The sequence below is a fragment of the Staurois parvus genome, unplaced genomic scaffold (genome assembly GCF_062004578.1).
Source record: "Staurois parvus isolate SC_StPar_1 unplaced genomic scaffold, SC_StPar_1.0 ptg000564l, whole genome shotgun sequence".
In the NCBI taxonomy this organism is placed as follows: Eukaryota; Metazoa; Chordata; class Amphibia; order Anura; family Ranidae; genus Staurois; species Staurois parvus.
In genome coordinates, this window is record NW_028318360.1 from 9,925,731 (window position 1) to 9,932,507 (window position 6,777).

Genomic DNA, 6,777 nt, shown 5'->3' on the forward strand with positions numbered 1-6,777 from the left:
AGGGACCATTGTACCCAAGAACAGTCTTGACTGTGTACTTCAGTGCTGGGCGACCACCAGACAGTAGGTTAAATATGGACATAAAAACCTGCAGGACTTCATAAACCTGAAGGGCAGCGCCAGTTCCTATGTATCTGCACAACCACAAAGGCAGCCAAGGAGAGAACAAACAGAATCAAAATGCCCATGTTCATAGGCTCTCATGCATAAGGCACACAGGGTGCATAGATGGTGGCAGAAAACAAAACTCAGATTTCCATAAAGAACAAACCTAAAGCTGGGATAAATAACAAAAAAGCAACACATTAGTTATCACCTTATATAATCAACTAAGAAGATACAATTTTGTGCTAATGTCTAACCAAATGTGTGTGGTTACAGGACTAAATGCACAGACGTAGATTATGGAAAATAAAAACCCACACAGGAGTGAGCAGTAATGCTCATAGATCAGGGGTGTCAAACTGGCGGCCCTCCAGCTGTTGCCAAACTACAAGTCCCATGAGGCATTACAAGGTTGATAGTCACAAGCATGACTCCCAAAGGCAGAGGCATGATAGGACTTGTAGTTTCACAACAGCTGGAGGGCCGCCAGTTTGACACCCCTGCCATAGAGCATCAACCACAACTTTGAAATGGGCCAACCTCGTATCATCAGGATAGCTAGAGTCTCGTCATCTAGCATTCTCACTTCACCTTCCAATGCTGTCAAGACTTGCAGAGAAGGAATCTGATCTGCAAACCTTTTTCTAGTTTCATGTGAGGAAAGATTAGGAAAACATGACAGATTTTTACCAGTGTCTATCCCATCTGGCACTTTACCAAAGTCAGTGAAAACCCCGGCTTTCACAGCTGTCACTAGAATATCAGCTCCAATTGGGAAATTTCACCCTTTGTTCCCATTCCACTGAAATTTTACAAAGTTCTCCTGGACACAAGGGAGAGTTGATCTTTCCTGGAGACTTAGCAATAAAAAAGGTGACAGGTTCTAACCCTTCCTTAGAATCCGAAAGCATGTTGTTTACACACCATAACTGTGGTACTGGTTACTTGCATCTTAAAAAGGATAAGTTCACCGTTCTGAAAAAAAAATAAATGCACTTTTTTGCAGGTAAAAATGTGCATTTATCAACTCATTTTAGGAGCCTGTAAAGCATTACACCCATGATAGCAGATCACAGGTGCAATGCAGGGCTCCTGAAAATTGTCAATATAGCGGTCTGCTTGTACATCGTACAGGCAGGCAGTTACACACTGACAGGAACCATCAATGAACTACCTAGAGTGCTCACTAGCCTGCTGGTTGTTCATTGAGAACTACACACTGTCAGCCGCAAAGGCTGCTGGTACTTGTAGATTATTCACAAAACTGAATTCACAAAAGTGAATGAATGATTCGGCGGTGCAGACAGAGTCCCTCATAGCGCTCTTTTCAAATTGTGACAGCGGGTGCAGGGAGCAGATCCCCACCACACTGTCACAACTAGCAGAGGATCAGGAGGCTGCAGGAGTGGGAACATGTTACATGTTCTGCCCTAAAAACAGATGGGACATGTAACATGTTCCCAAAGGGAAACGTATCCTTTAAGTCTGATCGAACCTAGCCAAACACTCAAACAATGCAGACTGACCCTGGAGTAGACAAATTGCCCACTGTACCTGGAGATGGAATCACAGGATTTTTTTTTTTTCTCTTTTATTTCCATCACCCACAAAATGCACGTGGCACAGTAGAATTTGGACAACAAAATGGTCACTTGCACTACAAGAACCAACATGCCCTTCATTCAAGGCACTCTATAAGCCATCTACAACTTTTCAATAAAAAAAATATACGCATATTACTCACTCACAGTTTCCTGATGTCTACACAACATAAAATATATATACAATTCAATACAAAGACATTTTAGAAGATACTTAACCACAACCAACAGCCTAGAGATGCTAGGACATTTAAAGTTGGTTTCTGTTTTGTTAGTATGAGTTACTGTGTGTTGCTCTAATGAAGGATCATTATTCAGGTCCAGATCACACTAATGCAATCTGTGCTCATGCAAAGGAAAAGGTGTATGCATCTTTTCAAAAATGCATCCGCAGGCAAACCTCCTGGTCTTTTTAAACATACAGTTTGTGTGGTTCTTGCACCTGTATTGTGCTGCGGGAAGAGATGTGTGGGGGTGCCATTGAGAATGAATGGCACCCCTGCATGTCTCGCAAGAGAAACACGAAGCGGCTGCGGGAATCGCAGTGTTAACCAGGGGTAATTCAACATTTGCAATGGCTAGAAAAGTAGGCCCTCCAAGTACAGATAATACTGGAAAATCTTTAAAAAAGTAAAGAACTCCAGGAAAAAAACATTAAAATCTGTTGGCATACAAAGAATTAAGTGCAAGGAGACGTATGCCACCTCCTCGATCTCCCCCGCTTTTCTTTAAAACTTACTGGTCCGCTATAATGAAAACTATAGGAAAGGAGAGATCCAGCACTCCTACACAGCAAGATGTTCAGCCTACCCATCCTCACCCTGCCCATTCACAAAAAGCTTTGGATTTTGTGAATAGGTTCACTGGATGCAAGGAGTTCTGTGACTGGGCAAGGGGAAAGTATAGACAAGTTTAGTGATAGGTACTACATAAATTGGCATTCGGTAAAACCGTAAATTTAAAAAAAAAAAAACAAAAAAAGCTCAAGGGAGGTGGCATAGACCACATTGCACTTTACTCGTTTTGTGCCACCAGACTTTTTTTTTTTTTATCCTGGTGTTGTTCTTTAGTAGGCAGCATTTGATAAAAGTAAGAAAAATCTAATCTAACCACAGAAAACACAATCCATAACCGTACAACATTGTCTCCTTTTCTAAATAGGAGTTGTAGCCTTACATGTTGTACAGCAACAAAGGCGGAGAGTCATCATTGTTTGCATAATGATGCTATTAAAGTGGACCTGTAGTGCGAATAAAAACATCATCGATGCTGTACAGGTACACTCATAAAAAGTTTGATAGCTTACAGGGCAGGGTATCAAAGAACGAATGCACGTTCAGTAAAAATGCACTAGTCCAGCAAACTAGACTCTAACCTAGACAACACTTCCTTCTTGACCTCCATGGCCTAAACTTTGCTCTTCAGCCCAGGCTGTGCCTATACAGCCCCAACAAAGTCTACAGGGGCTCACTGAGCTGGCCTAGCAAGTGCTAAAGATTTCCCCCAGAGAAAAAAAAAAAAAAAAAAAACCTGCATAGGTCGTCTTGCTGGGGTAAGGCTGGCCATACACGGCTTAGTATGGATTCCCCTATCCACACGTTCAAAGGCAGATGTTGGAATCCTCCTCGCTGTGTTGTATTCTGACAGCAGGTACTCCAACATCATCAGCCTACCTTCTGACTCTGCCAATCTGAGGAAGCTTTGCATTTATCAATAGAATACAAAGCTGCTAATGAATGGCTGAGCATTGCTCAGCCTGACTATTTTGTTCTGAGTGAGAGACAGTAAAAGCTCTCGTCTCACAGCCAAAACACAGTGCTGTATATTGTATGTAGCTGAGGCTACATACATTTTATACAGCACACCCAGTGGGTGCACATCTTAGTGTAGGAAAACGTTCATTTGGGCCAGCTTGGCCAAAACAAACTATTTAAAGTTTTAATGATCAGCCTCTGCAAGGTACTACTGCCTAGTTCAGGCTTAGGCTTGAAAACAAGTGTTAGGACACTAGCCTTATATACAAAGAACAGGCACAACAGAATGACCACGCCATCCAGATGCTCAAGTAACATGCCTCCTAACTTTTTAAATCCTCTTTTCTAGCAAGCTATTCGAGTCTCAACAAACATGCCATCAATGACACTAGCTCCAAGGAGCAGGGCCCTCCTAACACTCTTGTATTGAACTGTATTGTCTCCCGTTATATTGTAAAGCGCTGAGCAAACTGTTGGCGCTATATAAATCCTGTAAATAATAATAAGTTGTACTTATCATGGCTATGACTCCTACAATCCTGGGTAACATGTGGAACATGAAGCTGGTCAGCAGTTCTCTGCACCAGGAATATCCTTCCCAGGTCCTGAACTACATCATATTCATAAGGACCAGGATTATTATTATTTTTTTTTAATTCCTGGAATAGAACTGCAGAAAACTGTAAAACCATGGCAGACTCATGGCTTTCATGGGCTTGCTTTGGACCAGCATTGCAATTTCCATATTGATGGCCAAACACTAGTCAGTCTACCTGGTGAACATTTGTCACAGATGGACTGAAACTTAAAAGATCTGACCGCACTATAAAACCATAAGAATGTGTATGCCCCTCACCATGATTGGGTTCAGGCATTTCCATTGAAGGGTGCTGGAAATGCTTCAGCACACAGTACAAACACCTTTCAGACAATTGCACACTTGCAGCAACTAGCAGTGCACAGAAATGAAAATTCTGGTGCCGAAACCACAAATTCAAAATGCACTTGGCCAAAAACCGAAACATGCAGTTTTTAAAAATTAATATATATTTCTTTGAAAAAAATACACGGATTAAAAAAAACAATATAACCCCAATTTTTTTGTAAAATCTGAAAGAGGATGTTACGGTGAGTAAATAAATACCCAACATGTCACGCTTTAAAATTGCGCACGCTTGTGGAATGGCGTGAAACTGTGGTACTTAATCTCCATGGGTGATGCTTTAACAATTTCTACAGGTTAGCAGTGTAAAGTTACAGAGGAGGTGTAGTGCCAGAATTATTGCTCTTACTCTGACATTTGTGGTGATACCTCACATGTGTGGTTTGAACACCATTTACATATGTGGGCATGTCCTACGTATATGTTCACCAATACGTGCAAGCTTGGGGGGACGGGGGCACTTTAAACTTTTTTATTATTTAATGGGTTTTTTTTTTGTTTTTTTTGCACTGTCCCTTTAGAAATTTTTTTAATCACTTTTATTCTTATCACAAGAAATGCATGCATCCCTTGTGATAGAAATAATAAGTGACAGGTCCTCTTTATGGAGAGATATGGGATCAATAAGACCCCACATCTCTCCTCTGCAATGTAAAGCTTTAGATTACAAAAAAAAAAATGGCAGGAATGGGAAGTGACATCGCTCCATTCCTCCAAGGGCATAGAGATGAGTGGCGGCCATCTTTCCTTTACTCATCTCTATTCCCAACGCCGAGATCAATGGTTTCTCAGTTAAGGCTGAGAACTGCCGAGTGGCAGGGTTTTTTCGGCACCTGTATCGGTGCTTTTTTTGTTCATTTCGGCCAACGGCCGAAAGGAGTGTTTTCGGCTGAAACATTTCAACCACCAAAGTTTCGGTGCATCCCTAGTAGCAACAGCTTGGGGAAAGTACTTTCCTGGTCCAATATGGCTATGACACAAAATAAGGTCATAAAGACCGAGGGGTTGATTTACTAAACCTGTTGAGTACAAAACCTGGTGCATCTGTGCATGGTAGCTAATAAACTTCACTTCAGCTTGTTCAATTAAGCTTCGGCAATAAAAACTGGAAGCTGATTGGTTTCTATGCAGAGCTACACCAGATTTTGCACTCTCCAGTTTTAGTAAATCAATCCCTCAGTTTGATGAGTTTGGTGTGAAGAAACGCAAATGACCTGCACCGAGCCCAACCCAATTGTATACTATTTAAAAGCTAAACTCCAGGCAGCTATAAAAATATACCATTTAATGCATGTAAGTATGTATTGACATAATGTAGTTTCCAGCTTGGGTATTATAAAGATTTATATTTGCTTCCTACAATCCACTGCCAAACAGGTAAAAGGAGCAGTAGAACACGAAGCTAGACTACTGTCGATTCTAACACAACAAGCCTGCTGACAGAGCAGGGAGCAAAGTTACATTAGAAGTGTAACTTACTGACCCCTTAACAGGTCGGGGGTAGGTGCTTGACCAAGCAGTACTACTAAAACGCAAAAAAAAAAAAAAAAAAAAACCACAAGAAACTAATTGCACTCTCTAGACTGAAGATCTATCACAATACTGTGTGAAAAGAATTACAAATTGTGTTTAGTAGCCTGTCTGGAGTTCTGCTTTATTGTCCAATTAGCTGCACGTAGTTGTAGGAATTGGATGTATAACATGCAGTTACAATTACACAGGTAGGAGCGGAGGTGTAAAAAGAATAAGAATGTATGAACACTATGCTGTCGTGTAAATACACACAAAAAGGGTTCCTAGCCCTAGCAAAGAACTGCAAGACCGATTGGCAGCTACAACCAATGCGGATACATCACTCATGATTTACCATGACCCTTCATGGTTTAAATACACAGAAAAGCCTGCAAAAGGTTAATCCAGCTCTACAGCATACCATGCCCTAAATCCACCAATTAGCCATTCTAAACAAAGTTCTCTATAACAGACCACTTTCAGAGGAATACAAAAGAAGCCATAATTTCAACCACTATTGGCACCCAGAATGGTATAAAAGGAAAAATGTCACTCTTTATGTTGAAAAATGATTCCATTCAAAATTAGAAAGCCCTCCTTACAAAGATCAAGAGCATGTTTTTAAGACACTGGGGTAAATGTGATAAAACTGGACCACTCAAGATGTGGTGCAGCTGTGCTTGGTAAGCCAATCAGCTTCTAACTTCAACTTGTTCAACTATGTTCTGACGATAAAACTAGGAAGCCGATTAGATTCTAAGCCGAACTGCACACAATTTTGCACTCTCTAGTTTTAGTAAATAACCCCCTCTGTGTACATCAGATAAAGACTCAACCAGGATCATTCGCTCGGGAAGAAGAC